Source organism: Camelus ferus, chromosome 11 (genome assembly GCF_009834535.1).
Source record: "Camelus ferus isolate YT-003-E chromosome 11, BCGSAC_Cfer_1.0, whole genome shotgun sequence".
Lineage (NCBI taxonomy): Eukaryota > Metazoa > Chordata > Mammalia > Artiodactyla > Camelidae > Camelus > Camelus ferus.
The window spans coordinates 72,413,644-72,437,319 of NC_045706.1; the positions used below are offsets into that span (position 1 = coordinate 72,413,644).

At 42.6% G+C, this 23,676-nt stretch overlaps 1 long non-coding RNA gene and 1 pseudogene across 1 annotated transcript; both read right to left on the reverse strand.

Annotated features, from left to right (window-relative positions):
* Positions 1-1,572: 1,572 nt before the first annotated feature.
* LOC102510536 lies at positions 1,573-3,773 on the reverse strand (annotated as a pseudogene).
* Positions 3,774-12,810: 9,037 nt separating this feature from the next.
* Positions 12,811-14,539, reverse strand: LOC116667276. The gene is made up of 3 exons (XR_004324116.1): positions 14,301-14,539; positions 13,985-14,085; positions 12,811-13,069 (listed from the first exon to the last, which is right to left on the reverse strand). It is a non-coding gene; the product is annotated as an uncharacterized LOC116667276 (long non-coding RNA).
* Between the last annotated feature and the right edge of the window lie 9,137 nt (positions 14,540-23,676).

Consider the following 23,676-nt stretch of genomic DNA (forward strand, 5'->3'; position numbering starts at 1 on the left):
GTATGTTTTATAATAGTATTGTTCTTGAAGTATACATCCTAATTTGACCTTATTTTAAAATATCCTTTAAAAATAGATTCTCATATTTTTATTCTACCAAATTTGACAGCACTAATTAATTGATTAAATTTTTGTTGTTGTTTGTTTTCTTTGATAATGCTCCTAATAAATGAAAAAGACTTGCAATACTTTTTGACTTAAATGCTTTTAAAATTAATAAAGATGTTTTGTGAGATATTATTAAAAGCCCCAATAAAACACCTCTTTCAAAGGTTAGACCTTTTCAGAGATCAAGGTGCTACTTCTCACTCCCTTGTTCTATTAGGAGCTGCAGTGACTCTTCTAGGTTATTCTAATTCCTGTGCCTTGAAATTCAAGGCAAAAAGACCAGAAAAGCTACTGTAGTCCAGAGATTTGTATTTTTTAACTGGGAGATACTTGGCTATTAAAGAACTAACAATAAAAATGTTGGTTTACATTACATTTATAAAGAAATAATTTCAAAATATTTTCTCAATCTAAAGTAATAGTACTTCTGTTGCACTGAAGACTGGCATCTATAGGATTCTATCTTCTGGCATTTAGACAAGTTTTAGATATATATTTTGAGTAATAGATTCATAATGTTCCATTTAATTAGAAGCAAACATTTACTCAAGATGAAAATAACACAAACAGTATGATTTCTAATTACCTTGTTAAAATTAGTCAGTTTGGCAACTTGTATGACAACAGACATATACTGGTATCTGAAAATAACATGACTAAGTATGCCTAAGGCAGTTTAATATAATTATTTACTTATAAAGTTTTTTCTTTTAGAATATCACATTTTATTCACATTTTTTAACTCATTGAACTTCCATTAACCACATTATTTATTACTCTAAGTCAGTGTCATATGCAGTTTTTGGAGTTTTGTACATGAGACTTACCTACTACACTGGATAAGAAGCATTCTATTTCAGATACAGAATTCCTAACAACCTGAATTTGATAGGTGGCTGAAATGTAAGGAAAAGCAACACAAGAAGACAGTATGTAAATTCTGAGGTGGATTTTGAAGAACAAACCTGTTTATCTTCTTGGTTCCTTTTGTAAAATTTATATTTATTTATTTTTTTAAAGACTAAACTCATACTTTTGCCATTTTTTAATATTCATCTAGTTTGAGATAATGTGTTTTTAAATTTTTCATTTCCTACCAGTGATTACTATAATGTATAGTAACAATGTACTGAGTCCATTTAATAAAAATAAGTAAAAATCATTTTGAAGATCTTGAAATTAAATGTATGATAAAATGCAATAAATGTTTTATATATCTCTCAAAAATTAATTTGTGTTCTTAAAGCATTCTAAAATTTTTTTAAAGTTTTGTAAATCCAGGTGGCTTTTAACAAGTGTAAATGCCTGTTTTGTTATATGCTGCATTTTTATTTTTAATTATTATGAATTATGACATTTTCACATAATAAAAATAATTTATATCAGAAAAAAATCCTCATACTCTAAAAGACAGTTTAAAAATATTTTTATTGAAGTATAGTCAGTTTACAATGTTTTGTGAATTTCTGGTGTACAGCACAATGCTTCTGTCATATAGGAACATACATACATTCGTTTTCATATTCTTTCTAATTGTAAGTTATTACAAGAAGTTGAATATAGTTCCCAGTATGAACTTGTTGTTTATAAGAGACAGTTGTTTTGATACAGCATAGCACCAGGATAAACAATGTGGGGATATTTAACTCTACTATATTTCCTTAAAAATTAGTGAAAGGAACAGGACATAAAGTACGGGCATACCTCCTTTCATTGTGCTTCACTTTATTGTGCTTTGCTGATTGTGTGTGTGTGTGTGTGTGTGTGTGTGTGTGTTTACTGGAAAAAAAAATGTATTTCAGTTAATCGGGAAGCTTTGTCAGAACCCTACCCATGAGGAGAAAAGACAATAGCTGCCATTATTCCTGTTGGTTTGCTTTGGAATCCGCTTTGTGTGCAGTCAGCGAACTCTCTCGGCCACCGCTGTCCCGCTGTCCACAGGCTCCTCTGACCGTGGCATGGAGGAGGAAACAATGCTTTGCGCTCTCCTTCCCCTCGGTGTTGGCACTTTCCTGCGGCCCGGGCGGCGGTGGCGACCGCGGGCTGTTTGCTGGCTCCTTGGGGCAGTCATTGCTCTCCAGAGAGCCTCCTCTTGGCATCTTCTCCTCTTTGAGATGTTGCTGCTCAAGTCCTGGGGATCAGGGGGGCTGGCGGGGTCCCCAGAGCTCTGCGGCTCAGGTGGGGGCGGGAGAGCGACACGGGCGCCTTCCGGGGCTCTGAGTGGTAGTGGTGGTGGTCGTGCTCCTTCTTGAGGGACGAGGAGGCGCTGCCGCTGCGCCCCTTCGCGCTGCTCTCCTTACGTTACCACCCGGGGCTCTTTCAGGTCTTCAGTCCCTTCCAGCTCTTCTCGCCGAGGGTGGACACCAGCAGGGGCCTCACCACCTCCTTCACCTCTATGCAGACCCTCTCCTGGGTCTTGCACTTCTTGATGGGGAGCACGGTCTCCTGCACGGACCGGATAGAAGACTTCTTCACGGCTTTCTTCTTGGCCTCGGCGGTAGAGACCGCCAAAACACTGCCCGGCTCTCGCCCCGCATCTTGGGAATGGCCTGCGGGTCGGCCTTGGCTTTTCGCTTCCTGCCAGGGTGTTTAATGACCATGACCTGGGCCGATGTGGTGGCCCCACCCCCTTCAGCGTTGTTTCCGGTGAAGTTTGAAAAAGGCATCCTGACTAACAGCTTCCAGGGACGCTTCTCCAGGACCCTTTTCACCTGCACGCCCTCTGATGCTGCTGCCTTGGGGTCTTGTGCCGCTCCCTTTGGGGCGTCCCCGACCTTTGTCAGTTCCTGGAGCTTTTTGGAGTACATAATCAACTCCACTTTGGAGCGAAAGGCTTTTCCCTGAGGACTGATCAAATACACATCATACTTCCCAGCGGAGCAGCCAGATTCCCTTTGCTTAAGCTTTCAGGTCCAACCTTCAGGCAGAGTGCGGTTGTCGTACATGGGTCCCCAGTCACGAATGAAGGAGCGCCGCTGTTTGGGAGAGGCAGAAGCTTGCGGGATGGCTGGCGCTGAGCCCAGTGCTTCCGTGGTCTCTGCCTGCCTCTGCTGGCTCGCAGAGTGGTGGGCCTGTGGCTGCAGGAGCCCATGCTTGCCCTCTTTGTCTTCTTTCTTCACCTTTTGAAACTTTGAAGGTTTGTCCTTGAGGCCCTGGAGATCCTGTTCTTCTGACTTTTCTTCCCTGAGCCCTAACATTCCAGCTACCGTGGAATCTTGTTAGAGCTGGTCTACAAAAGCAAGATGTATTCTGGGGAGTCACATGTCACATCAAAGCAGAAACTGGTGAGTCTGTATTTTTATGGAGCCCAAAAAGAGGTAAGGGGACAGTGGTGACAATGGCAGTGTGACTGAAGAGGGCTGGTACAGAGGTGGTGAGGACAAGATTCCTCCATTGGAGCGGCAATAATGCTTTACTCAAGAAAGGTCCTGGCCACACAAGGCAGGTCTGCAATGCATGTCACTAGAGCAGACTGTGGGGACAACAAACAGGTGTCCCGTCACACTCCCTGGACCCTCCAGTCTAGGACTATGCTTTACCCCCTTGCGCTTAAAACACTAGTTACTACAAATATCAAACATTTTCTGTGATTCTCGTCTTCTCTTAGATAACTCTGGCAGCCTGGCGACAAACTGCTCTAAGCCAATTAAAAGATTTCCACTGATACTCACTTGTATAAAAGATTATGGTAAGAAAATAAAAGCAAATGTATCCTAGGCTCCCTGACTGGGATTTTTAAGTCAAAGTCCTAAAAAAGCCCATAAATAAGCCTATTTTCCCTAACTCCCTGGTGGAAATTCAGGAAAAGACCTGAAAACTCCAGATCTTGGTTGTTTTTTTTTTTTTCAAATAGGTATCCAGCATTTTCAAAAGACCCAAGAGGAATGCTTAATCTCGTTAACTGAAATCACTGAGATGCAGATGAAAATTCCAGCCGTGAAACCCAAATTTCTCCTCTAGAGTAACTGCTTATTAACAATGAATTTTACTACCAAGGCTCGAGAATGTTTCGCTTTTGTAGCATAACAAAATGCACCAAACTCGTCAGAGTCCTACAAAGTCTAAGCCACTTAGCCTCACAGGCCAGTAGGTTTGGTTCCATAAGCACTAACCACCCCAAATCTGATCCTGCCATCTCACAATTTGGGGCACTGATCCTGCACAGCAGAGACACAACATGTGAATGGCTCTGCAGAGCCTTTCCTGTTCCTCGAAAAATAACCAGAAGCACACATCTGCCTGACCGTGGGTCAGGAATATCAATTTTGTGGTGGAGCCCATTTCTGCTGGGACCAATCTTCACACACAACAGAAGCAATGGCCATAGAGGTATATTCCAGAGTAAGCTTTCACCCCCGTGGTTTCACGCTTAGCATAAATGGTCTCCTCTGTAAGAGTAATCTCTAGACTCCTCACAGTGACCTTAAATCTTAAGTGCAAAAACCACAAAAACATTGCCACATCACGTGGGTCACCTGAGTTTCAGTCTGCGTGATTCAGTCAGAACTAAAAAAGAAAATAAACTTTCAGAGACAACTGATAGGAACGACAGCGATGCGATGAACGTGCCCCATCTGGCACTGGTGGCCTTGAGCTGGCTGTGCTCCAGGATTATGGAAGCCCGCTACATGCTATGTCCCACTCCACTTATGTAACTGGAAGATCGCCAGTGAAGGGGGGGAGGAGGCCGCACATATTCTGAGGCCACAGCACCCCCAAAGGCCTTGGGGGCGCGCCCCCACCGAAGAGCTTCAGGTGCTGCCGGACACATAGCCCCCTACCCACGGCTCCTGATGGCAACTATAACCGCTTCTTCATGATGAGATGTGGGACCAGGAACACAATGTCTTGTGCCTTTTGTGGGTGGACGACCTACTTGTTCCTGCTAGATAGGAAAGGAACTCGCTCCCAGTGGGTGCAGGAAGTCCTGGAATGGGCGAGGAGGAGGAGGAGGCAAAGCCCGGAGATGGGGGTGACGGCGCTGGAGCCTTTGCTTCGCACTCGCCCGACCGGAGGCGGACTGCGCACGCGCGCCGGTGGGGGCGCCTAGTAACGGGGAGGGGAGCGCACGAGGGAGGCGGGGCGCACGACGGAGGCGGGGCGCGCGACGGAGGAGAGGGGAAGGCGCGGTCAAAGGAGAGGCCCCGACGCGGGCGCGCGACGGCGCCGCGGGCCCGAAGCCCCGCGAAAGGCACGACGCGCGCGCAGCCCGGACAGGCGAACCCCGGGCGACAGGGGCGCCTGTGGGGCCGGGGCCGGGGCCAGGATGCGCGCCGAAGGCGGGAGGGAGCGGGGAGCCAGGCGGAGGCAGCCCTGGGAGTCCGCGTGGAGGACGGTCACCCGCAAGTGCGGAAACGGGCCGAGGGGGGAGCCGGCCCCAGAGGGAGGGGAGGGTAGAGAGGAGGGACGCCTCCCGCCAGCCGCGTCGCCCGACCCCGCGGGCCCCTACCGCCCCCTCAGCGAGGGTCCCCTCCCGCGGCCGCGGCCGTCCCTCTCACAGCCTCTCCTCCTCCGCTCCGAGCGGCGGCAGCGGCCATTTCCCAAACGGCTTTTACCACAGCCCTGCAGGCGCCGGGACCCGCGCGGCCCCACATACTGTGTATTTTACAGATTGAAGGTTTGTGGCAACTGTCATCAGATGATGGTTAGTTTTTTTTTTTTATCAATAAAGTATTTTTAGTTAAGATAATATACTTTTTAAAAAGACAACACTATTGCACACTTAATAGACTTCACCATAGTGTAAACATAACATTTCTATGCACGGGGAAACCAGAAACTTCATGTGACTCTCCAACTCTCCATTGGGATATTCCCTTTATTGCTGTGGTCTCGGACTGAACCTGCCATACTCTGAGGTCTGCCTGTATATTGCTCATTTGCAGAAGGCAAAATTCAAGCAAGACCTTTCCATTAAAATTTTTCTGCAGAAACAAAATTCTTGCCTTGTGAAATTTCTCTTTTCCTGAGATTAGCAAGTTAATTTAGGAATTTTAAGTGTTTTACTGAAACCTGTGGAGGAATAGTTTGCAACTTTTCATGACGTTGTATCATCTCTGAAAACTTGGGTGTTAATCTACATGAAAATGAGACCTTGTTTATATTATACATTCCAAAAGATTTCATTTCTGATTCCTGAATTTGGGATGCTATCAAAAGAACTGAAAAACCTGGTCATGGAAACTGGACTCTGTTACTTTGTGACAAATTATCTTTTCATGAGTTAATTACACACAAATTCATCAACACTTCCCTTTCACTCAATGTATTCATTTATTTCCATCAGTATGGACTCATTGATATATATTGTATACTTTGGGTTATAATCCAATACCACTCTCTTCTGTTGCTCAGAGTGTTCTAGTTTTGGCCTTTGGGAGCTCTTTCGGTTAGCTCCTGTGCCTCTGGGATAACTCTCTCAATGTCATATGGGTTTTTGTTGTTGTTATTTGTTTGTTTCAGTTTAGTGGGGGTTTTTGGTTGTTTTCTGTTTTTGTTTTTAGCACTTCCTTACATTCTGGCAAGATGAGATGCAGTGGGTTCATCTTGCATGTTTCCTGCCTCAGTCCTGGAATCAACAGAAGCCTTAGTTCCTTTTACTGAAGAATGGCATTAGAAACCAAGATCTGGATGCCAGGTGTGTGGACCACTGAGGTGGGCCAACTGTTTTTCAAAAACCATTGTCACTCTGCTCTGACATAAACTTTCTACTACAAGCGAACTGTTCTCTTTGTATTTCCTGGTGTTGAACTTAGCTTTCTCATCTATATCGTTCTGACCTCCAATCCCAGTCCATCAAATGCTCTGTTGGTTGTCATTTCTTGCATGAGTCCCTCAGCGAGGCATCACCTTTCTGTTTTCTGACCTCCCAGCGCACGCTGCCCTCCCGTGGCACGCGTTGCATGCTTTAGTTCAGAGTTTTTCTGCTTGTGTCTTCATTTTCCTCCTCCATTCTAAGTCTAGAGAGCAGGTCACTGTCACCAAGTGCTGACTCCCCTCAAACTCCTAGCAGAGTGACTATGGCTCATGCCTCAAGGCTGTTTTGGAAGTTGAAAATATATCACCACCCTGGAGAGACCTGTCACAGGGGATTGAAAAAGCTTCCAGATGCTGTAGTCTTCCTGGAACTGATGTAAACCACTAGCCCAAGCAGGAAGTCAGGAGGTATTTTCGTTTCAATTTGTTTCTCTTATATTCTGTAAGAATGCATGTCAACTGAGACTAAATTACGTAATAGGGAACTTAATTTAGGAGGTATCAGTTGAAGTTGGAAATAAGATTTATTGCTGTAAGTTCCCTTGAATAATCTGGTGTGTTTACTTTTTTCAGACTCTGTCAGTTAATAACTATGTCAAACAGTTTAAATTGTGGTTAAAAAACACATAACAAAATTTACCATTTTGCCCTTTTTTAAGTGTACACGTCAGTGGCATTAAGTACTTGGCAATGTTGTGCAGCCATCTCCACTATCAATTTCCAGAACTTATTCATCAGCCCAAACTGATTTTCTGTGACCTCTTTTCTGCTTTGCGTACCTATGGATTTGCCTGTTCTATAAGTGGGATCATACATTAATTGTCCTTTTGTATCTGCATAATTTTCTAAAGAACTGTCATTTCACATAACAACTGGCAGCCTTTGAGGTAGTATGTTTGCTAAATCTTGTGACTCTCTTGGCTTTGAGGCCATGTTGCCTGATGCAGCCTTCTGGGTAAGAGACCAGATAAACTTGGAGGGCTTAACAATGTAGGGGCTCTCCCTTGAATCTATTAAACAGCCAGAATTTGTCATGTTTCTCTTAGGCCTCTGACAGGCCTCAGTCTGTTTCTGAGGGATAGTTGTGGGCATATAATGCCTTCTGAACTTCTAAAACTTACCTGTTTTTTCTCAGTTGCTAAACATTATCCCTGTTTCTTTTTGAATCCATTCTAAAGTTCTCAGTGTAAAAGTACCAGTCAATATATTTGATTTCATAATAATAGTTGACATTTATTAAGCACTTACTCGCGTTCAGGCAGGCTAGCATTTTATATATAATTCATCAGTTATTGGCCATTACAGATCCTTGGAACAGCTGTTACTCATGTCTTGCCGGCAAGATTAGAGAGATTAAGTAATCTTCCCAAGGCCACAATGCTATGTAAGCAGTGAAAGCAGAATTACCATTTAAGTATGATTCCACGGCTGGAGGTTTTAAGCATCAAGGTATGCTCTCTCTCACAAATTCCCCTATTCATGTTTAATTGCCAAAATGAGATTAGGAAGATGAAAGGAATTGTTTCAGTTATCCATGGTAATCCATTTGAGGATAACAAAACACCCCAAAACCTAGTGGTCTAAAACAACAATGTATTACTTTCTCTAACCCTGCCAGCTGATCAGGAGGCTCTTCTGTTTCACACAATCATGGATTTGCTAGAAGATCCCCAAAAGCCTCGCACCCGGGGCTGGCAGCTGGTGCTGGTTCCTGACGGGGCGGTCAGCTGGGGCTTTTGACTTGAGGCCTAGTTCTTTCCTATTTGGGCCCCCCCGGATGGCTGCTTGGGCTCCCTCACGGCAGGATGATGGGTTCTAAGGAACATTCTGAGAAGACAAGCCCTGTTGGGATAATGCCTGTCAAGCCTCCACTTGGGATATACTTGCTAATGGCCCATCGGCCAAAGTTAGTCTCGTGGCCAAGCCCTGGCTCAGTGTGGGAGACTGTACAAGGACGTGAATCTTGGGGGGTGTGGTTTATTGGGGTCCCCTATGGGCATTCTGTGATAATATTTTGTTTGGCTGAGAAGCTTCCTCCTCCTTCTCTCAAGCTAATAGCAAAGATCCTCAATCAGATTTTCATATTTTGTTTCTGGCCCTTTGAGTATATTTATACCTGAAACTTTGGTCATTTTCAGGCTGTTGAACAAATCAATAATTGGTTAGTTAAGTTACTAATTTACTAGTTCCTGCTTTCAAGGTGTTTTTGTCTAGTGAGAAAGAGAAGTGAATAGATACTTACCACACACTGAAGTTAGCCAGGAAAGGGGCCATCCAGAATGCCAGTGGACCCCTGGGAATTCTTGCATCTAAGCTTTAAATGCCCTTGCTCGGGTCACAAGGACTGAGTAATCTGGTTCCCGACTGCTCTTCTTCTTCCTCCTCGGTCACATCTCTATCTCCAGGCAAAAAAGTTTCTTAAAGTTCCTCAAACACCAGGCCTTCCTGGACACCTCATGTCCTTCCTGATGAGAAAGTCTTCCTGCTTGCCTTCAGGCCTGGCATTCGGCAGATGCACTCAGCCTGGCTAATCCCTTAGGAGTTGGCTCAGGGATCAGCCCTCTGGGAACCCCTCCCAGTGCTCCCTGCTCGGTTAGGTGCTTCCAGACACCCTGAGCTCTCCTCTGTCATAGCAGCTTCACCACGGAATAGAAACGATCAGTTTACAGGCTACACATCTTCCCCTCCTCTGGAGTGTGGCTTCCTAGCAGACAGGGACTATAGATGGTGAATCATTGTTTTAAGTTGTGGTTAAAATACACGTAGCAAAATTTACCATTTGGGCCTTTTTCAAAAGTGTACATTGACATTAAGTACATTGACAATGTTGTACAACCATCCCCACTGTCCATTTCCAGAATTTACTTATCAATCCAAACTGACACTCTGTACCCATTACACAGTAACACCCCATTTCCCCTCCCCCGTGCCAGTCACCCTGCCCCGGAACCTCTATTCTACTTTCTGTGTCTGTGACTTGGCCTTTTCTGTAAGTGGGATCGTACATTCTTTCTCCCGTCATATCTGGCTTAGTTCATATAGCATAATGTCTTCAAGGTTCATTCTTAACGGTAGCATGTGTCAGACTTTCCTTCCCCTTTAAGGAATATACACATTCCATTGTATGGATTATACAGCTTGTGAATTTTTACATTCCTAGGCTTGGCAAACAGTCAGTGTTTCTTGAAAGAACAAATAAACACATGACACATGCTTGAGAGGCTGTGGCGTGCCTGAGTTAGTTGAAGTCATTTAAGTGATTGCCCAGGAAGACACCAGTTGCCAACATAAACTTTCAATGTAAACATAAGTAAAATATAAACATAAACATAAATAAAAATAAAAATTTTCACAGAAGAGAAAAGTCAACATTTCCTCCCGAGTGTCATCAGTAGCATTAAAGAAATACTGTTACTGAAAGCCGATCTCAAAATCAAAGCAAAATCTCCAAGATTTCTCCTTCAATGCCTGGGCTCAAATCCACCCTGCAGAGAAGACTCTGCAGGAGATGCTCCCTCCTCGATCTACAGCACTTCCCCTTTGCATCTCCCCTCGCTGGAACCACAGCTCACACCCCCACCTTGTACAGCCCTTTCCATTTCAGCAGTCAGACTGGTGATGGCTGCCTATTGGCACGCGGCACCAATCCTTTTATGTGCTTTTGTTCTTAGAGTCCTTTCGGGGTTGGCTCAGGGTGGTGATATAATCTTTGTCTTTAACTTTGTTGCAGTAAAGAGGGGCACAAGAGGATGGCCATGTCCCAGGTCTCAGGTGAGTCCCTGGGATGTGCCCCACAGAGTGAGGGTCCTTGGCTTCTCGCAGGAAAGAATTTAAGAACGAGCCATACTAGAGTGAAGGTAGATGTATTCAGAGAGATACACATTCCATAGACAGACTGCAGCCATCTCAGAAGGCGGGGGGGGGGGGGCGAGGGAGGGGGGGGCGAGGGAGAGAGGGAGAGGTGCACCAGGCCTTGGGTGCAGCGGCTGGGGTGGGGGAGTGGTGGGTGGTTAGTTTTTACTGGCTCTGTAGTTTCATATGCTAACAAGTGGGAGGACTATTCCAACATTTTGAGGAAGGGGCAGGGATATCCTGGAATTGGGCCGCTGCCCACTTTTTGACCTTTTATGGCCAGCCTCGGAATCATCATGGCGTCTATGGGAGTGCCAGTTAACATGCTAATATTACCTGTTATCATATAATGAAGCTCAAGTTCTACTGGAAGTCACATTTTCCACATCTTGGGCCACAAGGTCTTGGGAGTTGACTCTTCCGTCATCTTGGGCCTACTTGAGTTTTAACCAGTTTCTGTCCTATCTTCAACTGCTGTGTTATTCCTTTAATGGTTGTGCCCTGCCCACTTCACTCGTGTCTCACTTGGGTGTAAAGTGTGTTATCTTTTTTCAAAAATATCCTTTTTTCAGATGCCTGCACCCCAATGTTCATAGCATCTCTATTTACGATGGCCAAGACATGGAAGCAACCTAAATGTCTATCGACAGATGACTGGATAAAGAAGTTGTGGTATATATATATTGGAATATTATGCAGCCCTTAAAAACCCAAAATAATGCCATTTGTAGCAACATGGATGGACCTGGAGATTGTCAATACTAAGTCAAGTAAGTAAGAAAGAGAAAGAAAAGAAAAATACCATGAGAACACTTATATGTAGAATCTTAAAAAAAAAAAAAAAGACACAAATGATCTTATTTACAAAACAGAGACAAACTCCCTGACATAGAAAAAACTTATAGCTACCAGGGCAGAAAGTGGGTGGGGAGGGATGAATTGGGAATTCAGGATTTGCAGATACTAGCTACCATATATAAAATAGACAAATAACAAAGTCCTTCTATATAGCACAGGGAACTATACTCAATAACTTGTAATGGCATATGGTGAAAAAGAATATGAAAAGAAATATATATATACGTATAAATGAATCACTATGCTGTACACCAGAAATTAACACAACATTGTAAACTGACTACACTTAAATAAAAATTTTTTTAAAAATAAAAAAATCCTTCTTTGAAAGACAGTCATTACCTCTTTACCCTAAGTCTTGGATCCATCAATGAAATCATGAGTTCTGGATCTGGTATCAGTACCCATTCTCAGGCACTTCAGGAATTTTGACATTTTATTTAGTAGACAGTTTACTGTTTCTGTGCAGCATGATTGCAAAGGAATTGTTTTCCACATAGCAAAGGTGCTCTCAGTCAAAAGGCTGGGATATGATTTCAAAACCTGCCTCGAGGCAGGTTGTGGATTTCTTGAAAGGACCAACTCTGGATGGACACTGCAGTCACCTGGGCCTCCTCAGATGTCAGATGGAAAGATGGAGCAGTGCCCATCAGCCCCGACTCTAGATTTTGGGCAGCAGCCCCTCAGATTTTATAGGGAGAGCCTGCTGACCCAAGAACTCACTTATCCTGGGGAAGTTTGGTTATGGGATGCTGAACATCCATATGTTGGACTTCTGTACGTTGTGCAAATCAACATATGATATCTGAGGACTGAATTCTGGCAAATGCCTACAAACTCAAGGAGATTAAAATAACAATAATTTACCATGTACCAGGCACTGCTAATCACCAGCATATATTTACTTACTTAGTTCTCCCAATGACCCCATGAGGTAGGGACACAAATGATTTTCCTTTTTCGGCAGGCTATGTATTGAGGTTCTCTTCAGCTTCTATTTCCTCAGCAATAGGTTTAAATCCAGTCTTCCTTACTAGAAGAATGGGCACACATTGCATAGTTGCATCCCTCAACTCCGGGACAATGCTCCATGGAGCCCGACTCAGTGTCACATGTGAGCATGGGCTGTTCAGAGATAAAAGCTTAACGGTTCACATAAATAGGGCTTGGTCTTTACCAAACCCAACTTGGGTCCACTCGCCCACGTGCAGTACATGTAATGATGCTGGGTTGTGGTGAAGGAAAGTACAACATTTATTGTAGGGCACCAAGAAAAGAGAAAGGGCAGCTCATGCTCAAAACCCGAAATCCCTGATGGCATTCAGGGAAGGGGTTTTAAAGGCAGTGTGAGGCTGTAGGGTGTGTGATCAGCTTGTGCACAATTCTCAGATTGACTGGCATCACGGTCAAGTTTCAAGCATCGTCAACCTGGTTTCAGCCAATCCCTGGTCTACGTGCTTGTTGTCAGCATTTTTATCTGGTTAGGGTCTGCTTTCTGGAAAAACAACATAGGACTGTGTGTCAGGCCTTTACCTGTACCTTTCAGGGAACTGGGGAGTTCAGTGGTTCTGCTATGTGGCGGATCTATAGTCTGAATTGTTAACCAATTTCCCGGCCCAACAGCTGTTCTTTGTTTCTACATCTTCACATTTCCTTATCACTAACTTTTGAGCCAGCCTTTGAGACTTAGGGCAGGCCTGGGAGACTGAAGCAAAGGCCTTTTACTTCGAAGGACGGGGACATAGGAGCTTGTAAATGGTTTCAGGCTCCCCTTTTCTTTGCTACTTCTCAGTCTCGAGGGAAACAAGCTCAGGAGAAGAAAGGGAGTAAAGTTTTGGAGAGAGGTTAATTATAAATTCTGCAGAGGAAGTTGGTTTTAGGGGGGCTTTGTTTCAGTCCTTAGCTGATAGTTAACACACACACACACACACACACACACACACAAAAACACACATGCAGTTGATGCTTAGTGGCCAAGCATAAGTAGAGGGCAGACTTCCGCCAATAAATAATAGAGAGAAAGAGTGGCTGTGGGGAAACAGAACTCCTACCAGCCTCTACAATGGGTGGAAGGAGAAAGGAGTGTGTTAGAAGTCAAGATGCCTGGATTAGAGGCATGTTGAGGGACTGGTAGGCTTTCTACTATTTGTTTGTTTGTTTGTTTTTCATTTCCCTTTCTGACCACTTTGTTTGGATCATTGAGCAGCATTTTTTGAATGTTCCTGCTAAAAATCAAGATGGCTAGTGAATAATCAGCTGGGGATCAGAAATAACATTATAAGTAGTTTGCATAGCTACTTATTTGTGACCAAAAGCAGGTCAGTGGTTGCTGGAGTGGGGCAGAGAGGAGCAGGAGGGTGGGTTACAAAGAGGTACAGGGCAGGGGGGAGGGGGGTGATGTCAGCCTTACAGCGAGGTAAGGTGGTTCCTCTTTTCTTTTCCCTTTCAGAAACAGCTATTAGACGTCCCAACTCTGCACCCAACACTAAGGGATCCAGGATTCTAGCCGACCTGTGCATCAAAAAATAAACAAGAGCTTGGTAAGGACTAGGGATCCAAGGAAATTGGGGGACTCACTCCACACACACACACACTCACTGTCACTGGAGAAATAATCCTGGAGAGTGCAAAGTGAGCAGATACCCACCTGCGAGAAGGAATATGTCCAGCCTAACCTAGGGGAGAGTCCAAGCCAGGTTACACACACAGGAGAGGGAGGAACTCACCAGAGCTGCCCCATCGCCAGGGCAACGCTGCACCAGGTCTGAGCAGTCTGAAGTGGCAGCAGCCAGCGACCTCTCTCACAGAGAAGATGGAAAGCGAAAGTGCCGAGCGACTTCCCAGCTACCCTGCTTGTGTGGGTCAGAAGCACCCTGATTTCTGAGGAGGGCCCTCCATAACCGGATTGAGGGGAGAAGAAAGGGAAGAAAAGAGATGATAAGAATATCAAAGGGCATTAAAGAAACAGGTCTTCCGCTGTCTGCTTCAGGACGTCACAGGAAGTTAAGATCTTAGGATCTCTCCACCCGCCGGGGGCACGACCGGAGCCCTGAGTGCTAAGCACACACCGCTCACCATCCTGCTCCGGGTTTCCAGCGCGTGCTGCCGAGTGCAGTAGCAAGAGCAAGTTCAGGTAGACAGGGAGCATGCTCAGAAAACAGGCTGCTGTCTGTGGGCAAGACCACAAATGTGAACTGTAGCGCCACCTTCTGGAATACAAAAGAAAGTTTTAGAAAAAAGTCAGCCTTGTTTAGCTGTAAAAACCAAGGAAGACATTGAAGCTTAGTTAAGGAGGCGCCTGCTACTTCAAATGTGAAAGCAGAAGGGCATACTTACAAGCAATATGAAAAATCAAATAAATATGGTATCACAAGAAGAAAAGGATAATTCCCCAGGAACTGAACCCAAAGGCATGGGATATTGTGATCTAACTGGTAAAATAGCTGTTACGAAGAAATTCCACAAGCTACAAGAAAACTCAGAATGAGAATTCAATGAAATAAGGAATAAAATTAATAAGCAGAAGGAGTTGTTTACCAAAGAGATCGAATTATAAAGAAAAAACGAAGCAAAAATTCTGGAGCCAAATAATTCAATGAATTAGAAGAAAAATGCAACACAGAGCATCTGCAGCAAGGCAGATCAGATGGGCAATGAATAGGTGACTTGGAGGATAGGAATATAGAAAGAGTACAGTTAGAAGAGGAGAGGGAACTAAGATTTTAAGAGTGAATAAATCCTATGAGAGCTATTGGTTTTCATCAGAAAGGCAAATAGCCGTATAATTGGGATTCCAGAAAAGAGAGGGAGAAAATAGTTTGTGTAAAGAAATAATAGCTGAGGACTTCACAAACTTAGGGGAAAACTTGGGTATACAAGTCCACAAAGCTACTAGAGCAGCTATAAAAATTAGAGAAATTAAATGACATTTTTCCATAGAAGACAAGAAAAGATGCTCATCACTGATCATCAGGAAAATGCAAATCAAAACCATGATGAGGTATCACCTCACACCTGTTATAATGTTGATCATCCAGAAGTCAAAAGATACTAATTGTTGGTGAGGATGTTGAGAAAAGGAAACCCTAGTATACAGTGATGGGGATATATTTGGTTCAGGCACTGCAGAAAACAATGTGGCTGTTCCTCAAAAAATTTAAAACAGATTTACTATGTTATTCAGAAATTCCACTTCTGGGTCTATACCCAACAAAATGAAAACCGGATATTGAAGAACTATCTGCACACGCATGTTTATTGCAGCATTATTCACAATAGCCGGTATACAGAAACAACCTAAGCGCCCAGCACCAAGTGAATGAAGAAGGAAGATGTGTACACACACACCAGAATATTATTCAGTCCTGAGAAAGACTTCCTATCGTTTGAAACATGAATGGACCTTGAGGACATTATTTATGCTAAGTGAAATAAGTCAGAGAAAGACAGTTACTGTGTGATTTCACTTATATGTGGAATCTAAAAAAGCCAACTTGGACGGCAACCCTTCCGTGCCTGAGGTTCCGGCATTGGCGCAGCGAGGCGGGCGGGCTCCGCGCGTCTCCGTGGGTTCGCGCCCCAGGCGGAGAGTGGACGTGAGTGAAGGACGCACGGGTTTTGTGATGGAGATGATGCACTGCGTTCCCTGAGGCAGGAGCCCGTTGACTCTGCTTCTAAGGGCTGGAGTGAAGTGTGATGAGCTTCACCTCCAAAGTGCTGAGGTGGTCTCAGGTGGCCGCGGACTTCCGCAGGAAGACGCCCAGACTGAGCGCCCTAGTTGGCTGTGAGAGACCTGGGGTCAGTCCATCCGGCCCCTCCCACCCGGCAAAATCGTGTGGACCGGCTTCCCGGAGCTGCGAGATTCTAGATGGCGCCCGAGCGCGATCTCTGGGACCGGACGTGAACTCAGTTCTAGAACATTCGCTGCCGATCTTGGCAACTTGGAGCTGCCTGCTGCTGAGGTCATTGGTCCCGGGAAGGCAGGACTCCCACCAGGGGGTGTCACGAAGGGCCTACTGAAATAGGAGGCGGTACTGTCACCTGCACACTTGGGCCCCCCGGTGTGGCGGGAAGCCCCATAAAAAGACCAGCAGGACCCCTAGGCAGGGCCGCTGATCTCCTCTGAGCATGGTCCGGTTCCCTGGCCCAGAGGCTCTGCCTCACTTCTTGCCTCTAAAGCGGCTAACTTACACCTGGAATTCTACTGGTTCCCTGAGGTCACTTCTGATTGGTTATTTCCTTCACTCCTGATTGGTTACTACTCTCACTTCTAATTGGTTATTACTCTCATTCCTGATTGGTTATTACTCTCACTTCTGATTGGTCCACTTCCCTAACTTCTGATTGGTCCACTTGTAGTACTTTATTTACATGGGGCTCACTCCTGATTGGACTATTTCTACAAAGCTTGTTCTTGGTTGGTCAACTTCTGTTGTACTTTATTTGCATATGACGTTGCAAAGTGTAAAATTGGCAGCCTATAAAAGGCCTGTGTAAACCTACAGATGGGGTTCAAAGGTTGAAGTGTTAACTGTTTTGGCTCCGCTGGTGTAATAAACCTGAGTTGTCCAATTCTCTGAGTGCTGCTTGGTCTCTCGCCCTGTTCCAGGTTGCTGTCACAACTGAGCTGTAACACGGAGGTGTAACACATTTTTCTGCAACACCGGACTCGACTACCTGCCGTGATGAGCAAGGAGAAGCTGGGTGGTGATTGAACAACGAGGTGAAGAAGGACTCTGTGGAAAACTCCAGAAACATAGAAACAAAAGAAGATGGAACCATAGAAGAATTAGATCCCAATCGATTCTTCAGGAACTCGTGAAGGAAGAGTTTCCTCCTTGCATGAGGTAAGGAACCCTGAGCAGCTGATGGTTAGATTGAGGACAAGTGAAGTGAGAAACTGGTAGCGAAAGAACTAGTAAGAATAAAAAAAAATTCAAAGAAAAAAATTAGAAAGCCATCTTATAAAAACACAGTTAAATGGTGTTTATTGGGGGATTGTGAGGAATAGGATAGATGTTTAAAAGAATAAACTTGCAACTAGTAGAAATCCTACAATTCTAATAGTCAATATAGACAAGAATATACTGTATTATAATCATCAAACTTGCTAAGAGACTGTATCTTAATTATTCCAGCCGCTAAAATGATAATTATGTGACCTGATAGATATGCTAATTATTGCTACCATGGCAATCATATTACAATATTTAAATGGATCAAATCAACATATTTCACAGCTTGAATTTTACACAATGTTGTATGTCAAGTATATTTCAATTATAAAAAATTAAAAGTACGTACAGGAGACTTCGAGAAGCATGCTATTTCAGGGAATGTAATGCATTTAGAGAAGTGTTTAATAAGCACTTACAATACTGAGGTTTATAAAAGTGGTTCCCAGTTGGTACAAAACAAGACTTTTTTAAGTGAAGAGAGGGTTTGCCATTCTGTAATACATTGAGAACTATTTAAAAATATACACATTAATGATGGATATATAAGTGTTCTATGCAAGCTACTTTGAGAAAAATGTTATTTCAAGGATTGAAAATTATAGCTCTTCTGCAATGCATTTAAAGAAGTATTAAACATTTGTAACAACAATATTTATAAAAGGGGTACCCATTTGGTATGAATGAAACTTCTTTAAGTGAAAAAAGACAAGCAAATGGGGTGATTGATATGTTCACTTTCTTGATTATGGTAATGTCTTCTCAGGTGTATAGATATGTAAACACTTACATATCAAATCGTAAACTTTATGTGAACTGTTATAAGTCAACTACTCCCCCATGAAGCTGCTAAAAACGGTTCTACACACACACACACCCACACCCACCCACCCAGTTTGAAATCAAGTGAAAGTTACACTTGAAGCACTCAGGTATGGTGTATCTCTCCAAACCTGCTTACTTGCAGGAGCCATGGTTCTTCTAAGTGTCCAGTTCTGAGAGAGAGAGAGACAGACAGACAGATTGAGAGAAACAATGAATGGTCTGATTCTGGACCTTCAGTGTGGTTGCTGGCATCATTTGAAGTTCACTGCTCTGGGATTCCATGACAGCCGGAGCTGAGGAGAGAACTTACCAGGTGCACTAAGTAGGAAAGACTCTTAATCCCACCCCTCTCTCGTCCCTGTGACTACTACACGCATAGGCAGTCACTGGGGCTTGTGACTTGAACTTCGCAGTCGGTAGTACTCACAGCAGCAGGAGTCCCTCTTCTCTTTACAAACAATGGGCTATTCCTCCTTCCCCTTTATGAGAAAATTGGAAATTGATAATGGAGGTGGGGGAGAGTGTTAAGACACTAAGGGAATGAACTACACCTGAGGGTCCCCTGTAACGGAGCTGAGGACTATTGTAATAATAATCACACACCCTTAGAGAAAGAGTTACAGGTAATTTTCTTCTTTCCAAACAATGTTATGTAACAGTTTCTCACTCCTGGAGGTGTTAAAGCTGCAGAGAATCTCTCTGGTGGTAGCTGTCACACAACTAACAAATTGCTACTAGCAAAAATTTATGGTAAGGTGTATAAATCAGCAGACTTTTTTTTTTTTTTTTTTTTTTTTTTTTTTTTGCCAAAATGATGCCTCCAATCTTGAAAGAGGTGCTTAGAAGGACCTGCTATCCATTAGAAGTTTGCAGCCTTCTCCAGGAGGCCTGGATTGACCTTGGTCCACGTGAGCTGCCTCTCTTGGTCCTTCTGGTGATCAGCAGTTGTTTCCAGGCAGCCATCTAAAATCTTTGGTGAGGGCCAGCCAACAGGTCCTCACACCAAAACCAATGTCTCATTTGCACAGTGTTCTAATCATCTAAGCACTGGCTCTAGAGTAAAAGGAGAAAGAAACAGTGATGCTGAGGCCCAAAGCAAAATGTTGGAAAGGCTACCAACCTCACCCCACCTTCAAAATACTCAACAATGGACCCTGCATAATTGAGGGCCTGAGGCGTGAATTGTTCGCTATGTGAGTGAAATCTGAACAGTTCACGTGGCATGTTGATGGATGCCTGTTCAACACAGGGGCATCCAGCCCAACAAACCAGATGTCACACTAAGGAAGGACCCGCTGAAGCTGAGATCTTTAAGTAGGAACAAGGGAAACAGGGCTGATTCTCACATCTCCAAGGGCATCAGTTTCCAAATATTCAGACAAGGCCCCCTTTGGGAATTTGTATTATGGTTCTCAAGATAGTGACAAGAGGCATTCCACCAACAAACATGTTTTATAAAAATTAATTATTAAAACATGCTTGTAAAAATTAAAACACTACAGCAATTTATTTGAAAAGTAAAATGTTCTCATAATTAACTCACTACAGATAACCAGTGATAGCCAATCCAAAAGTTCAGTGTATTTTTGTTCCTTACCTTCTAAATCTATTTGGTTCTTGATTTGGATAAGGAGAGTCAGACAACAAGCTTGAAACAGAAGGGGCAACACATGAACCAAATGAATTTGGTTCCTGAATGTAAGACAGTGAGTAGCCACTAAGACCCTTCCTCCCCAGGGCAACACTGTATAGGGCTGGACTCTCAGGAACCGGCAAATTCTCCTGCAGGGCAAAAGTAGAGCAATGAGTACTTAGTGGTGTGAAATGCAGCTGGAGAAACGTGTTCTCTCAGCAGCACCCAGAGTACCAGGGCAGGACCTCTATGGGAGGAGGGAAGATACTGGGGAAACGGGCAGATACAAATATCAAAAGGCATGAAAAGGATGCAGGAATTCCACCCGCCCGTGAGATTCTAAGAGCATGTATCTGGGGACCTCCCTACTGGGTCCACACTCACTCCAACAGCACTGAGCGACAACCCCATACCTCTCCCCACTCTGCAGCTGACTTCTTGTGTGTGCACAGAGAATGAGCTCTGACAGGCAGGAAACGCCCTTAGAAAACAGGCCAAAGTCTGTGGGCAAGTGAGAAACCACAAAGTTGAATTCCCACCTTTTGGGGAACAATAGAGGTTTCCAACAGCCAACCTGGTGGGTTTTAAGAACCAGAGAAGGTACAAAATCATAAGAATTCTGCCACAGAGGGAGCAAGAAGAGTAGGACCAGTGTACCCATACAAAGGCAGAGAACATTCTGGATAATAACAGCACTAACAAAACCCCATCTGAAGGCAACCAGCAAAGGTTTAAATAAGTGCTACTTCAAATGCAAAATCAGCAATGTAAAACCACAGGGAACGTAAAAATCGAGGAAGCCTGTCATCACCAAAAGATAGCAGTTCTCAAATTTTGTCATCTAGCTGATAAAAATTTCAAAATAGCCCTTTTGAAGAAATTCAGGAATCATTTCAATGAAGTCACACACACAAAATATAGGTTTAAAATGAGATATTGGCCGAAAAGATAGAAATCGTAAAAAAGAACCAAGCAGAAATTTTGGATCTGAAGAACTCAGTGAATGAAATGAAAATGCAATAGAGAGCATTTACAGCAGAGTAAATCAGATGGGAGACCAAACAATGGATAACAAGGGCTTCTTAGAATAACATAGGTGTAACATGTATACAGATTGTTTCTAAAATTCAAGAGGCAGTACATTTTGCATTTTTCTCCAATAGATACATCTTTATTACATTTGTTTTATACATTCATTACATAATGGTAAACAAATCTATTCACAGAAATAAAATGTTCTCATCTTATCCAGCCAATAGCACCTGGAAACATTTTTTTTTTAAACATGTCCTTAAATACATCTCTATTAACATTTCAGAGTGGTCAGTACATTCATTTACAGAATTAACACTGATATTTCCTTATCTGAAAATCTGAAAATTCTTTATCAATTTACTTTTTGATAGACATTTATTTCCATATCATGGCTATTGTGAATAATGCTGCAATCAACATGGGAATGCATACTTCTCTTCCATAACCAGTTTCTATTTCCTATGGCTATATACCTGGTGGTGGGATTGCTGCATCTACTTCTAATTTTTTACAAAGTAGTTCTACTTTTAATTTTGGAGGAACTTCCATACTGTTCTCCATAGTAGCTGAACCAGTTTACAATCCCACAAGGATTTCACAAGGTTTGCCTATTCTCCACATTCTTGCTAACGTTTGTTATTTTTTGTCCTCTTAATGATCAACATTCTAACAGGTGTGAGGTGAAACCTCATCCTGGTTTTGAGTTGCATTTCTCTGATGATTAGTGACGTTGATCACCTTTTCATGTACTCATTGGCAGTTTGGGTATCTTCTTTGGAAAAATGTCTGTTTAGTTCCTCTGCTCATTTTTAATCAGCTTTCTTTTGTTATTGAGTTTTATGAGTTCTTTATATAATGTTTTAGATAGTAACCCCTATTCTGATGTATGGTTTGCAAAAATGTTCTCCCATCCTGTAGGTTGCCTTTTCATTTTGTTTGTTTCTTTTACTGTGAAGAAGCTTTAAGTTTGATGTGGTCCCAGCTGCTGATTTTGTTGTTGTTGTTGTTTGTGCTTTTGGTGTCATATCCAAAATATTACTGACAAGTCTAATGTTGAGAAGCTTCTTCTCTATGTTTTCTTCTAGGAGTTTTATAGTTTCAGATCTTATGTTAAATTGTTTGATCCACTTTGAGTTAGTTTTCTGAGTTATGTAAGTTAGTCCAATTTCACTTTTCTGCATATGGTTCTCCGAGTTCCCCAACATCATTGTTAAAGAGACTATCCTTTCCCCACTGGATGTTCCTGTTTCCATTATTAAATTTTAGCTGACTGAATATGCAGGGGGTTAATAGTGGGCCTTCCATTCTGTTCCATTGGTCTATGGGTCTGCTTTTATACCAATATTATACTGATTTAATTGCTATAGCGTTGTCATATAGTTTGAAATAAGAAAGCATGATGCTTATGGTTTTGTTCTTTCTCATGATTGCTTTGGCCATTTGGAGTCATTTGTGGTTTCATACAAATTTTAGGATTGTATTTTCTATTTCTATTAAAGATGCACTATATAAGGATTTATTTGACATTTTAATACAATTAACTCTTCCAAATAATGAGAACAGGATGTCTTTCCATTTATTTGTATTTTCTTTGATTTCTTAGAAAAAAGTCCTGTAGTTTTTGTTGTATGGATCTTTCACTTTTGTGGTTAAAGTCATTCCTAAATATTCTATTGTGATTGATGCTACTGTGAACCTTTCTGAGAGTTTTCTTTAATTCTTCTTCAGATGCTTCATTGTTAGTTTGTAGAAAAGCAACTGATTTCTGTGCGTTGATTTTATATACTATAAATTTACTGAATTCATTGATTATATCCAACAGATTTTTAGTTGAGTGGAACTTTTAATTTATAGGATCATATCATCAGCAAATAGCAAAGATTTACTTCTTATTTTCCAATTTAGATGTCTTTTATTTCTTTGTCTTGACTAATTGCTGCAGTTAGGACTTCCAGAATTATGTTGAATAAGAGTAGTGAAAGTCAGCACTCTTATCTTGTGTCTGATATTAGAGGAAAAGTTTTCAGTTTTTCTCCATTGAGTGTAATGTTAGCTCTGAGTTGTTGTATATGTGGGGGTATGATCTCTCTAGCCCCAGTCTGTTGAGTTGTTTTTTTTTTTTTATCATGAAGTGGTGTTGTATTTTGTTAAATACTTTTTCTGTATCTATTAAATGATCATATGATTTTTATCTTTCATTCTATTAATGTGGAATAGCACATTTTGGTTTGCAAATGTTGAACCTTTCTTGCATCCCAGGGATAAATCCCGCTTGGTCATGATGTATAATTCTTTTCATGTGTTCTTGAATTCAGTTCGCTAATATTTTGTTGGGAGCTTTTGTATCTGTGTTCATCTGAGATGTTGGTCTATAGTTTTCTTTTCTTGTAGTGTCCTTATCTGGCTTTGGTATGAGGGCAATGCTCACCTCTTTGAAAAAGTTTGGACATGTTTCCTCCTCTCCAAATTTTGGAAGACTCTAAGAAGGATTGGTGTTAATTTTTTCCTTAAATGTTTTGTAGAATTCACCAATGAAGCTATTTGATTCTGAGGTTTTTTTGTGTTGCAAGGTTTTAGATATTGATTCAATCCCCTTTCTCATTATTTGTCTTTCAGACTTGCTATTTTTTTCCTGGTTCAGTCTTGTTAGGTTGT